The sequence below is a fragment of the Sceloporus occidentalis genome, unplaced genomic scaffold (assembly GCF_023333645.1).
Source record: "Sceloporus occidentalis isolate IW3139 unplaced genomic scaffold, rSceOcc1.0.p SCAF_2, whole genome shotgun sequence".
NCBI classification, from domain to species: Eukaryota; Metazoa; Chordata; class Lepidosauria; order Squamata; family Phrynosomatidae; genus Sceloporus; species Sceloporus occidentalis.
In genome coordinates, this window is record NW_028316982.1 from 117295801 (window position 1) to 117320583 (window position 24783).

Consider the following 24783-nt stretch of genomic DNA (forward strand, 5'->3'; position numbering starts at 1 on the left):
GATCGAACAAGTCCATATTTATATTCTTAACTGAGACTATGAAAATATAGAGTAGTGAATTTAGTCCTAGAAAGATCCTAAGCGTGTGTCAGATCAGCTGGCTGCTTTTGTATGGCTGATGAATGGCATACTCTCCTCACCACAACTTAACATTAATCACAGTATTATTTTATGGCACATTTGTGTACTTCTTATTATCCAAGACCATTTTCCTTTCATGTGAGCCCAACCAACTCTCAACATTATGTGCATTTCTGGACTTTGGGGCTTGTTCAGCTAATTCAGACACTTTTGATACTGGGCCAGGTTTCTTCAGATATTTATCTATCTTGGCAGGTTCCTGCTGGCTTGTTCAAGCCCTTTCCAGGGTAACCTACAAAAGTATTATGTTTAGAAGCGGGGAGGAGAAACAGTGTCCAACTATAAATGAGGGCAGGTGTCAGTGATCATCATCCCAACTAATATGGACCACAACGATAATGGAAATTTGGTAGTCATCAAATTAGGTGGTCTCTGAAAACCAAATAGATGCATTGTTTCTTCTAAATGCTTCTATTAAGAAAGAAACAAATTATTTTGATAGCATGAGAGATATGTTACATGAGACATTTCCATTGACTTTTCCACTCTCAAACAATAACTTATTCTTGATTGTCCTTGGCTCACATCATTGTTTGATTCATAAAAGCTGTCATTCTAAACTGAACGTTTAAAACAAGAAATTAATGTTCCACAGCAATGTCCTGTGGAACAGATGGCAACTTGCTATACTGTGTATGCCTGGGAAAGTGGGATCCGAAAGGAAATGCTATGCCACTGGATACAGAAGAGGGATGTGCAACCTAGGCAGGTGGGGAGGCATGTAGCCACAGGACTGTTTTTTTGGATCTCAGACCTTAAAGGCTATACAGACTGCCTCCTTTTTGGCTCACCAATCAAAAAAGTTAATTGACTTTTGTGAGCAGCGTGGCATAGTGGTTTGAGTGTTGGGCTACAACTCTGGAAATCAGAATTCAAATCCCTGCTGAGCCATGAAACCCACTGGGTGACCTCGGGCAAGTCACACCCTCTCAGCCTCAGAGGATTGCATGTTATAGCCATGTTAGTCTGTTGAATCAGTACGTAGAGAGATCTTGTAGCACCTTTGAGACTAACTGAAAGAAAGAAATTGGCAGCATGAGCTTTCGTAGACTTTAGTTTACTTCCTCACATGCATTTAGTGGAGTGGAAGCCAGGTACAAACATATATATGCCACCGGTATGTGAAGATGTCAATTGAAATTACAAATCCGTTGTGTAGGGAAATGAAGTTGCAGGTCCAATTTTAACAATAGCCATTAGTGCACAAAGGCATAGGAAACTGGTCTTTATGCACAGAGATGAATTGGCAGATCCAGTTTTGCAATGTGGTGAGGGAAAGTAAGGCACCCCCCATGAGGATGGGATCAGATAGTGTTGAAGTGTATGTAGTGTGTCAGGAAACCATTATCTCTCTTCAATCTATTGCTGAGGGATTGTAGTTTGTGGATAAATTCCAATTCTGCTGTTTCTCTTTCCAATCTACCTTTGTAGTTCTTTTGTTCAAGGACTGCTGTTCTGAGGTCTGAGATGGAATGCCCAGAGAGGGAGATTGAAATGTGTCTGCCACCAGTTTTTGTGCATTCTCATTCCTAACATCCTATTTATGTCCATTTGCCGGGACTGGCCTGTTTGCCAAGAAAACCCCATGATAGGTTTGCCTTATGGCTGCTATAAGTCAGAAACAACTTGAAGGCACACAACAATAACTACAAAGGTCAACCTTTTAATAGGTTACAGGAAATCCTGCATTATTTAAAATAAAATCCTGTTTTTTCAAAAACAGAAGTGGATTGGTTTTCATTTTTTAACATCTCTGGCAGCCTAGTCCCTGGAAGGTCCAAGGGGAGAAAAACTGCTTTTGCACCTGCTGAAGTTTGCTACCCCTAGTATTCAGGGAGTTTTATCCATGACTTTATCTATGGACCGAGTTAAGGAAAAAGAACAGCTCCGGTTAACAGCTCTAAGCTTTGGTGACACATTCTAAGGGGGTAAAGTGAAAGACCCTCTCCTCTTTCCACAGAATTTATTCACCCTTTACACCTTCAGAGAAGCAGAAAGGGCTCAAAATGCACAAGAAATCTGTTTGATGGATGGGTAATAAAATATAAAAGATGAGTAATTGTGAAACTTAACACTGGTTTATTTTCTAAATGGTCACTGAATCTGTCTGTCTCTACACAAGTTTCATATTTCTCCTGTTTTAATAAAAAGTAATTTTACGCATTACATAAAAAATCAAGTTTTACCATCCAATGCAAACTTCAGAAGGGGCCATCCTAACTTGTTGACATATATACCTGTATGATACACAGATCAGTAAACACACATGTTGTATTCACACTCCATTCTCGGAATCTCTACACAAACTATTTTTAAAAGTCTACTTAAAAAATATAAAATAGGTGATGACTTAAACTGAGCTAACTTAACTTTCTAGCACCTTACTCCATCTTGGAAAATGATAGTTGCAAACATTCATATGGTTTGATTATGTATACGTACCTGTGGTGAGAATTCCCTGTCTTTATGGGGAAAGTCTGTAAATAGCATTCCTAACTGCAAATTTTCACTTGCTTGCATGGCTTTCCACGTCTCAGAAAATGGTTATGGACAGTGCAGTTATGCCTCCCCAGGAGTTTTTCTGAACTGGGGGAAGCTGTGGATTTGTTCTCTGTCACTTCCCTTCATGATGGGAAGAGAACTTTTTTTTTTTTTTGAGGAAAGAGTATTTTATTTGTTGTTATTGTTGTGTGCCTTCAAGCCATTTCTGACGTATGACAAACTATCACAAGGTTATCACAAGCTTTTCTGGGACTGAGTGTGAGACTCATCCAAGGTCATCCAATGGTTTTCCATGGTCACTTTTATTTATTTTTAATCATTAATCTCACCTTTGTCTTAATATGGGACCCAATCTGGTTTACAAGAAGGCTAAAACAAATATACAACCAAAAGTCTGGTGATACAAATAGTTAAACAATTAAATACACTATCACATTAAAACACCACTAATTCAAACAGTATATTTTATAGCTACCTAGTTTTAACATGTTTTGTTGTGTTGTTCCAATATCTATTATGCATACAAATATAGCATTAGAGCCTAGGTGAACAGTCTGGCCTCCAAACATTGTTAATGATAAATGTGAAAAAAACAAAATCCATAAAAAAATCCTTGATCTTTGCCAGGACCACTGCTTGCCAGCTACCTGCAAAAACTCAGTCTTTTTCTTTCTCTGGTCACATACCTCACTACACAACAGTCTTTGTGTTGGCATGTGATTAACATTTCTTGCCTACAGAAAGAAGTTAGCTACACCAGAACATGGGAGACATGGTGATCATCTCTCCGCTTAATGAAATACAACACAACTCAGAATTTCCATACTGGTGTGCCAAAGCAAATAACTGTTAACCTAAATGTTAAAGACCAAAGCCCTAATATGGCCTTTCCCTACTACGTTTGACAATCACTTTGTGGAACTTGATCTTGTGCCAAGAATCCACTGTGTTCACTCCATCGTTAAGTTCTACGTACATGATGGCCATTAAACATTTTGTTGTCAATTTTTAAGACTGCAGAGGATAATACTACTTGAGGGACGTCCCTTATGATAGCCAATGGTAGGTAAACCAGTATGAGTGATTTGGTACTGTTCATTTCATTGGAAAGATGAAAATATTGTATGGGATGGGCACTTTACAAGTAAGGGCAAACCTGGTTCTCTAGTCTTGACAGATGATACATAGCCTTGTAGTGTGTATCCCTGGATAAGGAGCAGGAGTAAACAAGCTGTTGCATGCGGGAAATGTTTGCAAATTGTACAACATACAAATACTTCAAGAGACCATATGCATTGATATGCTAGACTGGAAGGCAAAAATTGGAAAAACTGAAGTGAAACACATACACACGCATATATATAATTTGGATGGAGGAAGGAAGGAAGAATATGGGCCGGGCCCTGGATATAATGGTTGGCTTCACTCTCACCCTGGCTCTCATTCCACCAGACCATTGAGGAAAATAATGGAAAAATCTTAACAATTGTTAAGAACCAAAACTGGTAATATCTGGGGGAAAAAGGAGCATTTCTTGTTATTTTCATACTATTTTGCAAAACATGCAGTTCATGCAGTAAACACCAGATTTCTAGGATTCCTTACTGATACTTGTTAAAAATGATAATCCCAATTCATTCGTTATTTTGAAGCTCGTTCAGACTCAGCCAATGTCTACTGAAAGCTAAGTAATTTAGAATCAGGCTCTAATTGATGCCAAATTCTGCTGTGGATTGGATGGTACGGATTGCCTGAACTTCCTTTTGGGGTGGACTCTATGGGTGATAAGAATAAGGCCCCAAGCAGTTGGAAAGATGCTCATCCATTCTGTCAGAAATACCCACTAGTCAAGCCGTTTACTGCAGGCCACACCTATTTGACTCATTATATTGATGGATACTGTTTGCGCTGAAATTCCACCTGGGCTAGCCATGGTCTCAGTCAGGTGCACACATCAAAACATTGGCAGAGCTAACTTTAGCAACATGTGGTAAACCTTCTGGGTTACTTACATAACTGCAAGTGCAATTCTTCCATGCCAGATTTTTAGTCACGTTAATAAAGGACCATCAATCATTTCCACTTACCAAGCATTTAAAACAACAACAAAAATGGTTTTGTTGTTACTAAGAGGAACTTGTGCATTTTGTTCTTCAAGTGATTGTAGACTGGGCTTAGGTTTAGTTGATAGCATGCAAATGTATACATTAAAAAATCAACTATATAATAATTATTAACTGTGCTCAACTTTAAGGGGGGGGGGGAAATACCATCTTAAAAATAACACTTAATACCATCATCATATTGGTAGGCTGGCAACCTTGAAAGGTTTTTGCATTGACATATGCCTGCCAAAGGTTTGGCACAGAAAGTTTAATCTTTCAAATAATCATTATTTTGTCAAAACACAATGGCAGTGGCTAATTGTCTAGCAGCTTGGTGCATCGTAATTGAGCTAATTTGGGGGAGTGCAGACATGCTGAGGATGAAGGAAAAGGCCACTGTTGCCTTGCACAAAATCCATTCACCATGGTTACAGGCAAAATAACTAAAATATAAACATTTTGTCAAGTACAGTACCTGGTTATACAGGACAGGATTTCTACCCTAAAAATGAAATCCCTCCTAGGCAAGAATATTACTGGTTATTGGGGGTGTTTTTTTTTAAAGAGACTGTTGTCACAAAATGGAAACTGAGTAGAAACTGTACAAAAACATGCCCCAGTTTATTACTTTAAGCCTTGCCTTTCATCCACTGCTACTGCCTTTGCCATCTGACAATACACTCCTACCCACAATGCTCTCTCACTCTGTCTCATGCACAGCGCATGCACACACACACACATACACTGGGTGAGACACAAACATATACCCATGCGCGCGCGCACACACACACACACACACACAGGAGGTGGAGTGAAGACAGACAGACAGACAGACAGACAGACACACACACACCTTCCCCTCCACAGAAGCCAACTTACCCACAAGTTACATTTCATTCAAAACTAGCCGTCCTCTGCTCCCCCATCTCCAGGAGGGGGGCTATTTCTCCTGTTGCAGGGAGGGGGGAAAAGGCCACATCTATTTGAAGACACTTCTAGGCAGAAACCATGTAGTGCAGAACAAAGAAAGCCAGGGCTACCTTAATCTCAGCACAAGGCAGCCAGTAGCTATTTTCAAGCTTGTTCTCTCCCTTTCTCCCCCCTCTGAGGGCATCCTGCGCTGGCTTTCTCTCCCTCTCTCTTTTTTCTTTGCCTGTCCAGCTACTGCACAACACACATCAATTATTCATTGCTTGTCTCCCGGTTTCCAGGCAAAACCAATCACAGATGGAGTCTTGCTAATGGGCTCATGCCGTACTTGCCAACGGGCTATTTGTGCTCCCAGCGACAACCCTCCAGAGACAATAAAAAGAGAATCAGGTTCAGCTTTAGAACTTCGCACTGTCCACCCGGACAGACCTGAAACAAGCAAGAGGGCACACCGTGACATCCGCATGACATTGTTTGAAGAGGGTGTGTATGTGCAGCGGTTGCAAAAATGGAAAGAGGCGCCTTGCACACACATCCTCCCTAAACATGACTGGGAAAAGATGGGAAACATAATGGGGAGGGGAATCAAACACCAGGAAAATTCTCACCTCAACTGCATGTTACTGGTACTGATGGTTTCCTTTTGCTGTCTCTAGTGGTCCATCCCTTTGCTCTCCCATTGTACCCATCTATCACTTACATGCGCACACACATACGCACTCATAGATACAGATACACACAAGCAGACATACAGCCACTTTGCCAGAAGGGAGAGAGAAAGAGAAGAAGGGAGAGGGAGAGGGGGGAAAAATCCAGGCATCTCACATTTCAAACTTACAAGGAGGGGTGGTGCTAGGAATATTAGGACAAAGGCATGCTCTCTGGTGCGCAGCCAAGAAGCTAAAATAAACCCCCTTGATCAATTAATCAGAAGAAACACTTGTTTGAGTGTGCCTAGCAAAGCCGTAAGGGTTCCGGGTCAAAAGGGGCTTCTGTTTGGGGAAAAGCTGGTGGGCAGGGTCTTCCCCCATCCCTATTTAGAAATACTGTTGACTAAATCCATCAAACTAGTCATGCTAATTAAGCGGCCAGAGGAGGAAGGTTCTGCTTTTTAGGAGGAGGTGGCGACGTTGGTGGCTTTCTGAATGAAGGCAATCAGCCCACAAAAAGGAAGGGGAGGAAGTGAATACGCACCATCTCTACCAGAATGCAAAATTCGTAAAGGCACAATTTTTTGGCATGAATCACTGTTTGGTAGAACAAAACAGAGGGGGCTGTTGCCATTTCATCAATTACGATATCTGGAAATAATGGTGTGTGTGTGTGTGTTTGGAGCTGGAGCTTCAATTGGGCTGTATTCTTCACATCCAGCAGGTACTCTCTAGGGACTATTCAGTATTTATTCAAACCTTTATGTGGTCAAAGCTGAGCGCAAACTACAAGTGAGAAGCAATTGAAACCTAATTATTTGGCCCTCATTCACACATGTCTGGAACTGTAACACAGGAAAGAATGAACACACATAATTAGGTTGGAGAAAAGCACTGTAACTGCACAGCCAAATTCACAGTAATTATGCCTTTCTCTGACCTAGATAGCTTCCTTTATACATTATTTTCCCTCACCCACCACCCAAACCCAGAAGTGATTTGTGGGAGAAGTCTTTAGGCTGGCAGAATGTAAGTATACAATGTCGAATGAGGCACAGAATTCAGATTCTGAAGTATCGCATCCATCTTGTTTGCTTTAACTCTCTAGATTTTAAGATATGTTACACAATATTTGTTTGTGTGTGGGGAATCTAAGAAGTCGGGGTGGTTGGATATGATTTCAAGAGGTTAAGGATGAGTTGTGAGCATTGATCCATGCACCTTTCCATGACTTTCTATGTTTGTCAAAACAAGGATACGGTATTAAAATTTACACAATCCTCATACTTTGGAGGACTGACAGATTTTGTTAGTTTTACAAGTAAAGGACTTGGATTGCCAGCGCACCAGTTTAAATGCTATTCATCTAAGCAGAGAGTACCTATAGTTGTAACATAAATAATTTAACACCCCATGTCATGAATCTCCTAGTTGCAGTTAAACTGCTACAAGAAAACAACATCTTGGAAAGAGTGCCTGCATTTCTTATCAGACAACTTCTCAAGCAGGCACTTGAACCTAAGCCCGCAGATGACATATCCAAGGCTGCCAATAATGAGGCATAGCAGAGGAAAACAAGGGACCTGATGCTCTGAACAAGCAGAATGAAGATGAAGAAGGGCCATAGAATAGGTAAGAAGGCCTAAGGCAGAGAGCTGAACAGGTCTCCCACTTGCGTGACTACAAACTAGCTAGTTACCACAACCAAATGTGAGAATTGTGTGAAAAGGAAGGGTGATGAATCAGCCCCAAATGTTTTTTAAAATGTTTTCAGTGGGAAGAAATTATTCTACACCATTATTGGTGGTTTACATGACTATGCTTGTATTTAAACAAATTACTTCATGACAGTCATATTCGTTTCTAGTTGCTGAACACATCACACTAATATTCCACATGTGATGTCGCGCTTGAAATAACAAAAGCAAGCTTTTGTTATTTCTCCCTGCATCACATGAGATTTTATTGTCAATTTTCAGCAAGAGCAATCCACCAGAGCCTAACCAACCAGCAGTGATGCATTAAAGTCTGCTACTCCAAGTCTCAAGTCAAGTTCTTCCAAGATACTTTCAAGTCAAGTTTGAAGTCAACTCTCAAGTCGGGAAGCCAACTTCAATAGGAACAAAGAAGTGGTGGTGTATATAGTTTCAATAACTAGAAAATCAAGAAAACATGCACTAAGGAGATTATCACACAGAGGCTTACCATGGTTAAAATGTGGCTAAATCATTCCTAAAGCGTGAAGGTGTGATCGCCAGTCATGCTTGTTTCCCATTATCAAATCATCAGAGAGGCATCCCGCTCCTCTCCGGTCACCAAAGCATTTGCGTAGCAGCCATTTTTTTCAATAATGGGAACTTCTGTTATTGAAGAAATGGCTGCTCTGCAAACACTTTGATGACAGGAGAGGAGTGAGATGCCTTCCTGACAATTTAATAACAGGAAACAAGTGTGATTGGCAATCACACCGTCACACTTTATGAATGATTTAGGCACGTTTTAGCCATGGTAAGACTATGTGTGATAATCTCCTAAATTAGGTGAAAATAATTCTCAGAAGGGAATAGCAAACAGATTTGGCAATAGGCTTGAGGAGGAAGGATATTTCAAAAGCTTTTCAAAGGTTTTAGAATGCTCCTCTGATGTGCAGCATTCTAGGTATCAATTCCCACCTCAAGCCCATTACCTAATGCATTTGCTGTCTCTGGAGGAAGTTAGGCCAGCAAGTTAGTTGCTGAAAACATACTAGTCACAAGTCAAGTCAGTGTCTCATTTACTGTGAAATTAAGTCCAAGTTGCCATTGAAGTGATTTGAGTCAGACTTGAGTCCGAGTCAATTGACTTGAGTTTACATCACTGCCAACTAGTGTCAGAGAAACAGTTTTGAAATTTTCCAGGATCTCACTAGTGGCTTAGGTAAGAATTGAAAGCAGTTCTTAATGTTACAGTTCTTCATTTTCCTCATCAAAAATTGAGAATAATTAATAAAGATTCTTAGAAAGTAATATTTCATTTTATCATCTGATTTAACCAGCTTAGACTGTTACCCCCAATTTTATATGTTCCAAAGATCCTATATCCTCATGCTGCTTGCAATGTTTTTGTGAGATTGCATTCTTGATTTCTTACAATTTAACAGGCATTAAAGAGCAACCAGCCCTAACTACGTAATACCACACAATACTCTGTAAGGTCGAAGAGGGACTTCAGTGACCCATAGCCAGGGAAATCTAACGATTAAGAGTGAAATTTCTATGCAGAGGAGTACTCAGTCCAAATTACTGCTGAGACAAATTTTCACAGGATTCAATTTTCTACATGAATGTTACAGTTTATGAGAGGCAAGGTTCCTTCTGCAAGCCATGCCTTGAAGAAAAGAGATTTTCATGTGCATAATTCAACCACTTGGCAAACTGTTGACCAAGAAAGCTACCACTTGACAGGAGGTGATTCACACTGCAGTTAAGACTTACACACCTCTCCTCTTAGGGAAAGCACTTGAAAAAGAGAGCTCTTGTGCATTATGTTATGGATAGTTGTTAAAGAGACAACTGCCACATGAAAAGTGTGAATTGCATGCTCTCCCCCCCCCCTTTTTTTTTGGGTAAACCTCTTGCCTGGAAAAAAGAGGGGTTGTGGATTGTCCTACCAACCACCTCTTTTGAAGCAGAAGGTTCATTTTCTCTGTTGCTTATTTTAAAAAAAGATAATTGAAAGAAACATACATGTCACACATGATTGGCTCAAAACTCACTGAATTTTATGTCATTCTTGGTCTCAACAAGAAGCCTCAGGCCATGCTACTATTGCAGGTCAGGTTGAGACAAGAGTGTGAGTTTGTAGAGCTTATCTGTGGTCAGGGAGCCTTCCCTACCAAGCACACCCATCTGTTGATGTAGTTTGGACCTCTCTGTCTCAGACATTAAATGTGTAGGGTGTAGCAAGTGTTTCAAAGAATACGCATCTGATGGGCCTATAGTAGAGATGACCATGCCTTACTCTTTAATATTTCACAGATGAAAATTGGGATGCATGTCGCCATGCATCATCAAAATATGGTCAAGATGGCAAAGGTTATTGAGGAAGAACAAACAGGCTGGGAGTGGCTGCAGCAGGTTGCTTTTGTCTCTGCCTACTGGGAAGGGCAAGATTCTGTTCTTGTCCCCCTGCTGAGTTACTTTAATGCAAACTACTTTTGCACTTTGAACTCTAATTGGGACTGCTCTTGCCATGGGTATGCTATGGCTAGAGAGTAGTTAGACAGGTGTTTATCCCCGAACCACGAACAAGCTCTACAAACTTACTGTAAAAAAAAATTATTCAGATTACTCCTCAACACCATTATTATTCATATGATAGTAATACTGGCCCATCTTGATGGGAGGGGAATGTAAGGGCTCTTATATGAAACAAAAAAGTGTTGTCTTTTAAAGAAATGCTCATGTTTTCTATGGGTAGCAAATAACTGTGAAATACATACACAGGAAGCCAGTGACACCTTTCCCCAGTCTTAGAGGGAAAATGGCAGTTTAAGTTGTGGCCAACCAAGAACCAACCTTTTCCTGACACAGCATCCTGTGGTGAAAAGCCACTTCCTTTTCAGACACAACCCTCACAAAATCCACTAAGGCTTCTCACCAAGACGGTTGGCTGCTAGGAATTATCTGGCTTATTTCATTAGAAATAAAAACAAATTTGGCAGGAGGTGTTTTTTCCCCTTTAGTTATTGTATGTCAGAAAATACTGTTCTCCAGCCTAGGTTTTGTTTTAAAGCCACCAAACCATAGCATGACATTTTATAGTTATTTACAAGACTTCTTCCATGTGTAAAATGCCTAGGCTCAAGATATATTAGAAAACAATTCTTCCTCTCTTGTGCTGATTAATGCCTCTCTCAGTTTGACTGCCTGGATGATCATTGTGATGCTGAGATGTATACAGACAAGCATCTGCATACACAGTGGCAGCCCACGCTGAGGACAGCTTCCCTATGTAGATCTCCCTTACTGGACCGGGATATCACAAATTGACCATTTGTGCTGTCTGGAGTCCATGGTGAACTGGAACGTCTTTCATGTTTTCTCTTGTTGCTCTCTGCCTGTTTCTGAGATCAGGTAGGAGAAACAGATAGAAAGTCAGAAGCAACTTGCTACTCAGTTAGTCCCACTCAGGCTATGCCAATCTATCTGATCTTATATTACTTTTCACCCAAATGAAGAGCACTTTATAAGCGACTGTAATAATCAAGGTTTCTTTACCCAAAACAGAAGGCATAAATCCAAAGAAGGGCCTGTTACAGACTGCCAAAATAAAGCTGCTTCGGGTCTCTTTGGAGGTATGCTATTTAAATGATGCATGCATCCTAAGAATCCGGAAGCTGCACTAAAGCTGCACTCCGGTGCTTAGGAATGGAGTGTGGCTTTGGCGTGACCTCCGGACTCTTAGGACCCATGCATCATTTAAATAGCATACCTCCAAAGAGACCCGAAGCAGCTTTATTTTGGCAGTCTGTAACAGGCCAATATCATTCTTTTCCAGTCTAAGCCTCACTCAGAATTCTAATTTTCAAATAATAATACAGCCATCTCACTGCGGAGAATGGGATAACAAAGCAGTGGCAATTCACATTCACGCTGGGGCCATGTGTGGACATCCATTTCGCTTCAGATAAATTTATTATCGGATGTGTGGTGGTAATGGGGTGACTCTGGAACAAAATACTCTGATATGCACCTGGATTATTTTTGCTAGTGCGGACAGGTGGAAAATTCTTCCTTTGCATCACTTATTTGTCTACCACGGGGTATGGGTAACTGAATTCAGCTATACAACTACAAAACCAACACTATTATGGTAATTTGAGAGAAGACTCTGCCTCCTAATTTCTAAAGAAGAGGCAAAAGTAGAAGAAAACATTCCAATATTAGACACTGTTCAGTATCAGAATCAAACTGAATTGGGATTTCTAACAAGAAAATGTAGAGGGGAAACCACTAGAATTTCCTGTTCTTTCTCCTTTGGGGCATCTCCCATTAATTTCTACCAGTATGTGGGCTATTTATAAATGTATGTGATTTTCTACTTCAATATTAAATGGTCTTCCCTTGGAATACTACTATATATACTTACTCTCCAGTGCTTGAGTTCAGGGCTTTACTTTTAAACCCCCTCCCTCTCTTCATTTCTAACTTCCTTCATTTTTTTTAGCAGAAGTGGTTTAGAATAGACAAATCACTTATCTAGAAATTATGTACTTACTTTGCTTTTGACAAATCTTCAGCAGGTTTCTAATCCCACCATGCCACTTGAAATATCACTTTCTGTGATGACATTTGAGTCACAGTTGTCACAGGCATCAAGCACTGTAGTTAAATGGATTAAATCATATTTCATAGCACACTGCATTTTGGACAAGGAGTGGTTTATCATTGGTGGAAATTAATCATAACAGGTCTTCTTCCCCCCTCCAGGGCAAATTCCCAATCATTTTCACAGATTACTATGTTTAAGCCCCAATGACGGCTGTGTGTCAGATTACATCACAGGAAAGGTTGTCTCATAGGGATAACTATTTAAAAGGCCCCACCAAAGTCTTTTAGTATCAGGGAGGGAGTATATGTCTGAACTGGGGGAGCAACTTGCTCTAGTGAGAAGGAAGAACAGGCCAGTGAGCTATGCTTTTCACTGCAATCTGCACAGTATGATGGTTGTTTTTCCCCCCTTAATTTTTTTAATTGGAAACATTTATTCAGCCACCCCCCCCCCCAAACCTGGAGTTTGATGGATGCCACACAAAAATGATCTAATTATTTCACATTGTTGTTATTATATTGTTGCTTTGTGCCTTCAAGTCATTTCCGACTTACGGAGACCTGGCCTAAGGCGAGCCTATTGTAGGGCTTTCTTGGCCAGATTTGTTCAGAGGAGGTTTGCCATTGCCTTTCCCCTGAGGCTGAGAGCATGTTAACTTGCTCAAGGTCACCCAATGGGTTTCATGGCTGAACTGGGCATCGAACCCTGGTCTCCAGAGTCCAACACTCAGACCACTTACCACACTGGCTGGCTGTTATTATAGTATGGAATCAAAACATGTAACATAAAAGAGCAGATATAGGCTTCAATTCATTACATACAAGCTAAGGAAGTCCTGCTCTGAATCACATTACTGTTTGAGACCCAGTTATTACATGAAACAGGCTGTTCTCTTTAGTGGAATCCAGCCCTAGAACTCACACCCTTGAAGACCCACCACTTTATTTATTTCTTGTTTAGACAAGTTTATTTGCTTGTTATATCACACTTTCCCTCCAATAAAGCTTAAGGCAGTGAATGTGGCTGTTCTCTTCTCCACAAAAACCCTGAGAGGTAAGTTTGGCTGAGGATGATTATATGGCCAATGTATATCCAGTGCGTTCCATGGCTCAGAGAGGATCCTTGATTTCCTAAGTCTCACACAACACTCTATAATCACTATGCCATGTTCAAATCACTACAATACATAACTAAGGCGTGGGGCAGAAAGTTATTTTTGCCTCAATTCTATGCATGCTGGCTATTGTTTGTTAATTCTGCCATGAAATTTTCATGCTCTCGCGTGTTCATTTACTTAACTGTGCATGTAATTTTAAAAACATTTTGAACTGTGAGATGCCTTAGCAAACAATTTTGATGGAAACCCAACATATAAATATTTTAAATAAAACGAACAGAAAACAAGTCTGAAGTTTTCACATATATATCCACTAAGGAATGTTCTTCTACTGAGCCTTGCATGCTACATAGGATTCTGATAGTTCATACAGCATACCATGGCAGGCCTGTTGGGCTTTCTTGACAATGTGACTGAACTGAGACTGACCTCTAGAACACAACCAACTATCTGTTGCTTCACACTACAAGGGAAGATCAGCACAAAATGAACAAATTGTTTTTGTTGAGCCCTATTCTGCCACTGTTGATATTTTCATTGAGGAATCCCTGAGGTGTGCATACAAGCCCCAAGGTTCCCTCAAACTCATTAATATAAGCTGACAGGTAGGAAGCCAGTGCATATATACCACAACAAAGGCAAAGGGTATAAGTTTTGTGGTTGCTGATTCAAGTCTTCAGTTATGAACCCAGGTATTCTTAATCAAGCCATTATTCTCTTAGCCTCTGGCTCATATTGAATATGTGGATGACTGTACTGGCTTAGCAGTACTGTTGTACTGTTATAAGGATATACATGAAGTGGTATGTATTTTTGAAATGCAGTATTTAAATGTTAAATATTACTGATGTTCCTTTTTTGAACAATGCCATGTTCTTATGAAATGTCAACATAAAAAAGCATAGTAATAAATAAGGAATTGTATGAGTTGCACACTAAACTAAATCAAATCGTAAAAAGCACAAATCATACCTTTAATTACATTAGATGATGAAGAAATTGAAAAAGTTACAATATTTTCCACACTTTGAATCAGTCATTAATCATTAATCAGAATGGAGATTGCAGTCAAGAAATCAGAAGATGACTAAGGGCCCGTACAAACAGGTCAAAATAAAGCTGCTTCGGGTCACTTTGGAGATAGGCTGTTTAAATGACACATGCATCTTTAGAGGACAGAAGCGGCACCAAAGCTGCACTCCGGTCCTTAGGACTGGAGCATGGCTTTGGCACAGCTTCTGGCCTCTTAGGACGCATGCATCATTTAAACAGCATACCTCCAAAGTGACCCGAAGCAGCTTTATTTTAGCCTGTCTGTATGGGCCCTATGACTTGGAAAGGCAGTTATGAAAGAATTATTTCACTGAATAGTAAAGTTAGAATTATCCATGTCACTGTATTTCCTATCATCTGATGGTAAGGAAAGTTAATAGGAAGAAAATCAACACATTTCAAATGTGCTGGAGAAGAGACCTATGGATACCATGGTTGCTAAAAAGACAGATCAGTAGGTCCTAGCGCAAACTCAGCCTGAACTCTCTCTAGAAGCCAAATTAAGGCTGTCATACTTGAGGCATATCATGAGAAGGCATGACTCACAGGAAAAGACATGCATGCTAGGTAAGGTAGAAGAAAGTAGGAAAAGAGGAAAACCACATTCCAGGTGGATAGGTTCAATCAAGGAAGCCATGGCCCTGATTCTGCAAGACCTGAGCAGGGCTGTGAAGGATAAGGTGTCTTGGAGATAAACTCATTCATAGGGTTGCCATACATTGAGTTTGTCTGGAGGCAATTAACACGCACACACACACTTTCATTATCAGTAAAGTTTTAGTATACTTCCATGGGGGCACCTTGGGTGTACAGTATGAGATCCCAAGACAATGGACATTAAGCTTTTCCTATCTCTTGCTTCCAACTTGAGTGGCATCCATAGTTACATAGTCAGTGGCTGAAAAGAATTCATGCTCTCCTCTATGCTTATTTGCATACTCAACGATTATAGCCTGATGCATTTTAAAATAACAGATACACTGGCATCTTTACATGTGGAATGTCAAAGAAAGTGAGATGTAACTCTATTTTTTTCCTGTGCCTGAAGTTTGGGTTGAAATGCTTGGCACTTCAGTAGACAATCTTCCAGGCTCTCCTCCCCCTTTTTATCCAATTTTCTAAGGGGTGCTAATTAATTTCTGAAAGTCTGGGAGGTACTGAGTACTTGCAGTGAGTGACTTGTGATAGGTAAAAGGTGCCTGACATCCTGAGCGGAACACAGGTGTGATAACTCAGCGGTTCTCAGGTGCTTAATTTCAGTCTCAGTACAAAGCAAGCTAAAACTACACATCATCTTACACTTCCTTTAATACTTCGAGGGGGGGGGAACAACACTATTGAGGTTTTAATAAGAAATTAATCAGTTAAAAGGAAGATGATTAATCAGGTTTTTCAATGACTTGACAAGCCTCATAAAAGTGTCCAGATGTTTGCCAGCTTCACTTTCCATCCTGAAAGAAAATGCTTTAAATCCCCAGCACTCATTTCTCTATCTCTATCTCTCTCATAGAGACACACACAGAGAAAACTTGGATAGAAGTTCTCCACTGTAACAAAGAAGAAGTTCACTGTCAAAGTACAAGAGTTTATCCCACTGTCATGAGACTTACTTGTCTAGTCTGTGAACTTGCAAGAAGGTAAAACAGGTATGTGCAATCTGCAACCTACTAGACTGAAAGCACTCATGTGAGCCCTGCACTTTGGCCTGCTAGCCGATCTAGGGGAAAAACCATGCCTTTTTTTGTAGTCTCAAGCTTGCAGAAAAGACAAGAGGGTTACCAACTTCCTGGTGGATTACCATACACAAGAGGCTCCTGCTTATCCGACAGGTTAGTGACCACTGGACTGTCAAAAGGTGGAATTGGTTGAAAAGCGGAACCATCTTTTTTTACTTTGCATTTGCAAGACCCAACACTAGATGGAGCCAAGTCAACTGAGAGAAGAAGAATAAAAAAACAGCATCCTAGTAGACTGAGAGGGAAAAAACCCCAAGTGTGTTGAATTTACTGAGGGGGGGGGGACGTGGCAGCAGTGGTTGAAGCAGAAGACCAGGGATCATAAAAAGTGTGGTACATGGTTATAATTTAGATCTGTCAAAATAAAAGGAAGTCCAAAAACAAGCTGTTGAAAAAGAGAGAAGTCTGTGTGGCTAATGGCCTGAACTAACACTATGGGTCACCAGCTACATGCAGGTGTAGTAAAAACCATATCACTCCTCATGCATGGCAATATTTGGGCTTTACATCTGTGTACTAAATCCCCATCCACAGGATGCAGCTGAGCAGTTGCCAAACCAAATGAGTTTTGGGATATTTCCATTATTTATGCCTCTATTAAAAATTATATGTGTGTGTGTGGGGGGGAGTGGTTACTACACAGATATGAAGCCCAAATATTGTCACGCATGAGGATTGTTATGATGCACACGCACGCACACACACACACACAGTCACTTTAAAATAGCAGAAGGAAGAAAACTCTTGATGATTAACAGTGAAAAATAAACTTTGTGGTGCCAAATTCTATGAAACTGATTCAGGAAATACCTGACAGTTATATGTGTCCCCCCCCCCCCCCGACACACAATAAAAGTAGAGTGCTAAAGAAATCTAACTGTTGCTATTGTTAATTGCCATTAAGTTGGTTTTGATTTATGGTGACTTGACAAAGTCTCTCCCAAAGATCCTGCTTTTAACAACTCTGCTCAGGTATTACAAACTCAGGGCTGTTGCTTCCTTGAATTTATCCAGCTGTAATGAAGGGTTCTTCTTTCCCTAGTGCCATCTACTTTACCAAGCACTATCATAGCTTCTAATGGGTTGTGTCATCTCATGACATATACAAAGTACAATAGCCTCAGTTAGACATTTTGGTTTTGAATGGGAGCTCAAGCTTGCTGTGCTATCAAATTGTTGCTGTTGTTGTGTGCCTTCAAGTAGTTTCTGACTTATGGTGAGCTGAAGGCGAACGTATTACAGGGTTTTCTTGGCAGGTTTCTTCAGAGGGGGTTTGCCATTGCCACCCTCTGAGGTCAAGAGAATGTTACCCAGTGGGTTTACATGGCTGAGCCAGGATTCAAACCATGGTCTCCAGAGTCATAGTCCAACACTCAAACCATTGTGTCACTTGCTATCTAATCGAATACTCATCTAATAATTATTTGAAAGCTACACATGAATATAAAGCTACACATGAATATAAACTCACATTTCTTTGTTTTATATCTCATTCATGTCTAAATATCCTTGTTCTAAAACACAGGATTGTAATGGCAAAGACTCCTAAGGAAGATGTCAGGCAACATGGTTGATTAAGTTAGTGTGGCTAATACATACTACTCACATAGCCTACAACAGGGCATGTGAGGAAAAGATGTGAGACAGCACTGACCCTCTGACCATGAATCAGATCACTTTCCATGAGATAAAGGGCAGGCACTGACCAAAGGTCAGCTTTTGGAGTGTTACCAATAGGTATGCATCTAGCATAGGTTTCCATACATGCAAAAATGTCCTGAGAATCTTAGATGTGGAGCATGACTCCAGCAGGTTTAGTAGAATAATTTTCAGCAGGGAAATACTTTGCTTTGGTTCTAATGTTACATGTAGTTTAACCCTCCTTCTCAGTCTATCTTACCTCACAGGGAGATTGTGAGGACAAATGATACTCCACAAATGCTTGCTCAATCTTTCTGAAAGAAGGATGGATATAAACATTTTGCATAAACATAACTGTAATGCTTCATTTACAGAGACTGTTATATACATCATAATAAATAAATAACAATCCCCACAAATTAGGAAAAGCAGCTGTCAATTTTTTTTTTGCTATTCCTCCTCTGAAAAGAAAAATTATCTAAGAATTTATGAGAACAAGATTAAAAAGTGCAATTAACCCAGGCTTTTCTCTTTAGTAATTATTCATATACCTGTTTAGCCGATAATAACTCCTAGCTCCAGGCTGTCTGCCTGCAGTACTAGGACACAGACAGGAACCTCTGCTAAATTGACTTTCCTGGCTACACTCCTGCTTGCAAGAGCTGTTTTCAAGGGCAGATGTACAATGTTATATGGGCAAAGGGACAAGCAAATTAAAGATGGGTGTTCTGTCTGAAAAAAAGGACTGAAGACCTTGTGTCAGCATTTACCTCCATTTATAAGACCATGGTGTTTAACTCTTTGCCGTCAATTTATGAAAAGTATCTTTGCCCAGTAAGGCATTATAGAAACAATTGATCATATTTTTCTCAGGCTTCATTATGGCACTCCTATTTCGAATTCTAATTCTGCCTCATCTCAGAGACGTAGCAGGCATACATTTTTTTTTTTTGTGGACAGTGGAATCATATAGAAATGCTGATATTGATCTATGTTTAGAAACTTGTTGTATTATTTTTGCAGCTGTTTGGTTTGCATCAGAAAGAAGCATCTACATATACACGCATCAGTTTACCATGTGGCATGCATCAGGTTCACCAGTCCCCGCTGCACCTCCTCTGCAAGTGAATAGACTAGTTTCTCCATTCACTTCCATATGAAGAGGAGAGGCTGGATGAAATCTTCCTCCACTGGTGATTATTAAGAGAAACAGGGTATTTGATGGGCAAGGGCTTCCTCAGTCCCCCATACTTAAATTAATGAAGTAATTTGCTCATGCATTTGAACTGGGGAGCAGTCTATCCTCCCCTAAAATTGACTGGAGTGAAAGAGACTCTCTTCCTTTGGATCAAGGGGTAGGATTCTCCCCGCCATGCCATACAAAAAAATGGAGAAACTGCCCCATTCACTTGTATGGTATGGAGCAGAGGAGAAAGAGAAAGGAAAGGAAAGGAAAGGGGGAAAATCTAGAGAAGGAAAGTGCACACACCTATAAGAACACAAGAGGGTGTGTGAAGGCTCCCAGTGTTTTATAAATGGCAACATCTACCCCACCACATATACAGCAGTCAATTCTAAATGTGCCCACAGAGAGGTTAGGGATCCCTGTTTGAACCCTGTATGGATCATCATCATCATCCACATCCACCCTTTGATGAATCTCGTAACTTCACTCTTTACCTATTTGCTTGAATAATATAAACTTGCACGAAGAACAAGTCAACCAAAATGTTCTCCTGCATGCAGAGGCATCTTGTAACACTTTTGAGTCTGACAGAAAGACGTTGGTGGCATAAGGTTTAACACATTAAGGGGATAAGAGACTAGCTTGAAATTCTGGTGTGGGGGCAGCATGGGGTGTGGTGTTTTGACACTGCATGCCCTGATGCCGGTGTTATGCATAGCTATCAGAAAAAGCCCAAGATCTCTTTCCTGGTCACTTCAAAGGTACCTTGTGCTGCTGCTGCTGCTTCACAATCATGTACAGTCAAAAAATTGGTCCCCAATCTGGAATTAGCCTGGGCCAAAGAAAGCATTAGAGATTAGCTATTCCCAGACGTAATAGAGGAGAAAATTAAGGTGTTTGTTCCTGACAATTCAACGTTACAAACCAAACATGATCTGAATCCACAGGAGGTGGTTTCTGGAGGAGATTTTATAAGAACAAAAAGAAAACTGATGCTCAGAGGGCTTTAGGTTTCCACTTTGCAGTGGAAAGAGCTTATCTTTAGTTTTCACCAGGTGCTCTTTTAGTGGTCCTCCAAATAACTTAGATCCTTTGAAAGCTGAGTTAGCCAAACTGGATTTGGACCCAGGATTTACCTCCCAATTCCAAATCCAAATGTTCCCTCTGGGCAAAGTGCTGGTGGCCACGGCTCTGGCACTCAGCTTCAAGGTTTCCAGAGCTGGATCTGCCAAAAGATTCAGCTTTAAAATAATTTCTTTAAAAAAAAACATATTTGGGAGGTGTAGGCATAGGCTTACGCCCTACCAGAGCAATAGCTCTCAGGAATCCAATCTCAGAGGAAGAATTTGCTAAAGTAAAGCCTATGGTGGAAGTTTCATAATTCTTATGATGCAATTCTGCCTCAACATATGTGTTAGATTGGTCCTTGAGGTCTCTTTCACTATCTACAGGTATAGTCGCTCAGGGCAACAATGGAACAACCACATTTGGAACCTTTAAGAGTACCACAGGCTGAGAAGAGAGGGAGTGGAGCTTGTTAATGAGCATACACACTAGTCTGGTCATAGCTGGATCATCCTATTCAATTTCCACATTCTTTCAAATGCATCAAGGAACAGTATGAAGGGGCATTTAGCAAAGCCTAGGGGAAAATTCAATTTGGACTTTTTCTGAGGTGAAGTGGCATCTAGTTCCTTGGAGGAAATCACCTGAGAGGTGAAAAGTATAGAACATTTTGGCAATGCTGGAAATATGTCCAGGTTGATTAGCCTGCCATAAGTACAATGAGATTCGATGTCCTCCTTCTTATACTTTCTTATCAGAGTTGTCAGATGTCCCTTAGATTTTTGGCTCATCATTTTCTTTATGAACCCTCCTTCTGCTCTTCCTCCTTATTGCTACAAAGGGTAGTCTCAGAATTGTCTTCATGAGCAGAGTGCTAACCCAACACTCTGAATTGGTGGATGAGCATCCCTGAGAAGATGTAGAAGAGATTCAAGTATCCTCTTCTGTTTATGGTTAGTCCAATCCCTGGACTTACTGTATGAAGTGTCTTCTTTTCCATCTCTCCTATAAGGAAAAAAAGAATCCAAGAGCAATCTCCAAGATAATTACCCTCTTATTCTTAAGTTCATGAAGTTCACTTGATCCCGTGTACAATGAAGACCTGAACTATGGGGAACTATGCCAAGGCAACTTCCAATGACAAACCAGATATGGTTTGGCTAGGGACTAAAAGGGCACAACCTGTTCTAAAATTCAAGCCATGATACTTGAAGCTCATGGAAGAGGTAGAGGTACTGGGGTTAAGATGCCTCACAACAGTCTACAGGCGAGGCCTCAGAACCGCACATTACTGCCACACCACGTCTCATCATTTACCTAGGTGCACCAGCTCAATTCAGTCTGACCACTTCAGTGGTGGAACTAGTTTATCAGTAACAGGGACTACCTCTTCTGTCTGGAAAGCATAAAGTGGATCTGTGTTCCAGTGGAAGGCACCATCCTGAAGTAAGGAGAGCCATCATTAGAACTCTTCACAAGTTTGAGTGGTGAAAGGGCATCCCTCCTTCTGAACGGCAAATTATGCCTCCCAGTGCTGCTTTGTAGCAGAGTGATGGCCAAGGTTTGGAAATCTGGCTAGGGGTGTATCTATACTATACAATTATAACAGTTTGATACCACTTTAATTGCCACGGTTCCATCCTGTGGAATTTTGGGGTCTGTATCTTAGTTTGCTATTTGCAATTCTCTACTAGAGAGCTCTAGTCCGTTCTCTTGAACTACAACACAAGAGCTCTTTAGCAGAGAAATCTAAGTATCTCACCAAACTATAAACCTCATGAGACCATAAAGTGGTATCAAACTGCTATAATTGTGTACTGTGGATAGACCCTTAGGAATGACACTTGATTTATGAGGTTTCAGTCTGGGAAGCCTAGGAAAAGAAAGGAAAGAAAAGGAAAGAAAATCTACAAGACAGTGTTCATAGCACTAGGATACATAAGAAAACCAGGGAAGATATTGTTAAAAATGTAGCTGAAATGACTTCAGTCATTCTTTCCCTTGGAGCCCAATAAATTGAAGCAATTTCTCTCCATCTATGCATTTAGCAGCAAGGCAGAAGGGAATATTTCCACTCTAGCTGGTACTCTAGCCCCCAAAGACTAAAACTCTTTGCACATATATGGGCCCTTTACACACACGCCACCCACTTTGCTGATCCTAAGCAGACGTTTAACTGGGAAGAAAGCAATTTTAAACATCTGGAACATACAAGAAAGTTGGTTGAAGACCACATGGAGCCAACAAGAAATGATAATGCTTGCCATTAAGCCACTTCCTGTACTGTGTGCTTAGGAAAAAGAAGAGGGGAAACTATAGAAATGTAAAAGGAAATATAGTAATCTACTACACCCCCCACCTGTGATTTTGCAAAGTTAAACAATGACTATAGTAAACAGCTGTTGTTAAAGTTCTCACACTCACAGGAAATGACATTCTGCATGAGAATTTTGGTCATATTTACTGAGGATTACTCTGAAAAACTGCAATTACCAGAATAAGGATTGTTACCAAACTTTCAAACATCGTTCAGTTGGACAACTAAAATGAGAAACACATCTCCATTATTCCATATTAAAAGAACTTTTGAACATGTCTTAGGGACACTCAGATCATGCACCCACAGTAACACCTTTGCCTTGAGTACCTTTTTGAAGACACAACTATCTAAGGCGTGGTACAGATTGCAGAAAAGTGGTGGTCCGCAGCCGCACCTTTCCACACTGGGTTGGGAGCAGGGCAACCTCACCGGCAGCCCAGAGGCCCCAACCCGATGCTTTCCCAGGCCACGGAGAAGCAGCAGAATGCCGCTTCTCCGTGGCCTAGAAAGAGGTGCGCATGGGGCTTCATGCCCCCAGACACCCCGACAGGCACGGCGAAGAGGAGAAAGGGGCTGCCCGGTCCCTTTCTCCTTTGCTTCACTGGCGATGCCATATAGAAACGCGTTTCAGAGCTCCTTCCCACAATGCTGAAAGGTTGCCCCAAGCACCCTGCAGCGTCGCGGTGGTCATGCACGCGCAAGTCTGTGTGGAGGCGGTACATGTGTGATGCCATCGTCGCACACAGTGTATGGACGGCACACCTTCAAAATGGTGCCATCCATACGAATGAGGGCTGGGGAGCATGCAGTTGTTGCATGCTCCTCAGCTCTAGTTTTGGCCCAAGGATGGCGCTTCCGCGCCGTCCGTATCGGGCCAAAGTAATCTAACTGAACTAAACCAATTCACACACCTGAGGGTGGGGACAGATGGCTCTGAAGGGTTGACTTGAAGCAGTCACTTCCAAAATAGATTGGGGCCGTGACAAACACATGCCGCAGCCCTAATCCACTTTGAAGCCTGTCAAAAAAGGAATGGCAAAGATCTGTCCCTTTTTCAGCCAGCAAAAAGCCGTCTTTTCCCGCCCCAGTACAGCTTGAAGCCAACTGCATATCACTCCAGCAGCATGCAGTGTATAAATGCCGCACCACTGGAGCATCTTGAAGCCACCCACGTCTGAGCACCCACCTGGCTTCCGGGCATCATCAGAGCGTGCGGCATGTAAACACCGCACTCTGATGTTTCTATACACACAACTGTTACACACTGTGCCATACGTATCAGGATAAAGTGGACAGTAAGAACTATCCTCCAGAAGAAGAAGAAAACCTGAATGGTCAAACTTCGACAGCAGGGGCGAGGAAAGTGCAGTCCAAGGGCAGCATGTGCCCTGCCGGCTGTTGTTATAACCCTTGACCACACAGATTCCTCAGACTGCTCTTTTGCTGGCTCCAAGGTTGAATTGCTCCTTCTCAGAGCCTCCAGGAACACATTTTAGGCCTCACTGCTCTGTTTAAGATGAAAATACACATTTTACAAAACAAAGAAAGCATGGACTTCTGACCACTTCTGTGGGCATTTGTAGAAATTTGTGTAGAGTCTTGGAGAATTTCAAAAAAAGAAAAATATTCCCTGGACCTACAGCAGTTGCCCAGACTGGTTGTAGAAGCATTGCAGGGACTGAAATATAAAGCCCAAAGTGCAAGTAACTTACCTAGCTGAAGTTCTATTTGAATTATAAAGGCAAAAGGAAAACACTCCAAAAGAAGCATCAGTTCCAGCAGCCTGTTTTCTGCACTGGTCAGTCAATTGCCTCTGAGAGGCATGCAAGTATTCTCTCTCTAGAAATTGTTATTCAGTTGCTTACTGTCTCTCAATCTTTCAATGCAAAACAAAACAACACAAAACATATGAAATATGACAATTAAGAAAATAAAGGCAGATTTATAAGACAAAGTAATAGCAATAGCAAGTACATTTCTATACTGCTCACCAGTGAACTAGCACTCCCTAAGAGTTTACAGTGT

General features: G+C 41.0%; 1 protein-coding gene across 7 annotated transcripts in view; it reads right to left on the bottom strand.

Annotated features, from left to right (window-relative positions):
• Window positions 1-24783, bottom strand: part of ZMIZ1 (zinc finger MIZ-type containing 1) — a 455177-nt gene that overhangs the window by 119633 nt on the left and 310761 nt on the right. The window contains exon 1 of one of the 7 annotated variants that reach the window (XM_089510697.1): window positions 6287-6382. The exons of 5 other annotated variants lie outside the window; for them this stretch is intronic. The gene's annotated coding sequence lies outside the window, so the exon portion shown is untranslated. Of the gene's footprint in view, window positions 1-5627; window positions 5647-6286; window positions 6383-24783 lie in introns of those variants that run through there. One more of the 7 variants, XM_089510698.1, reaches the window with a different exon arrangement.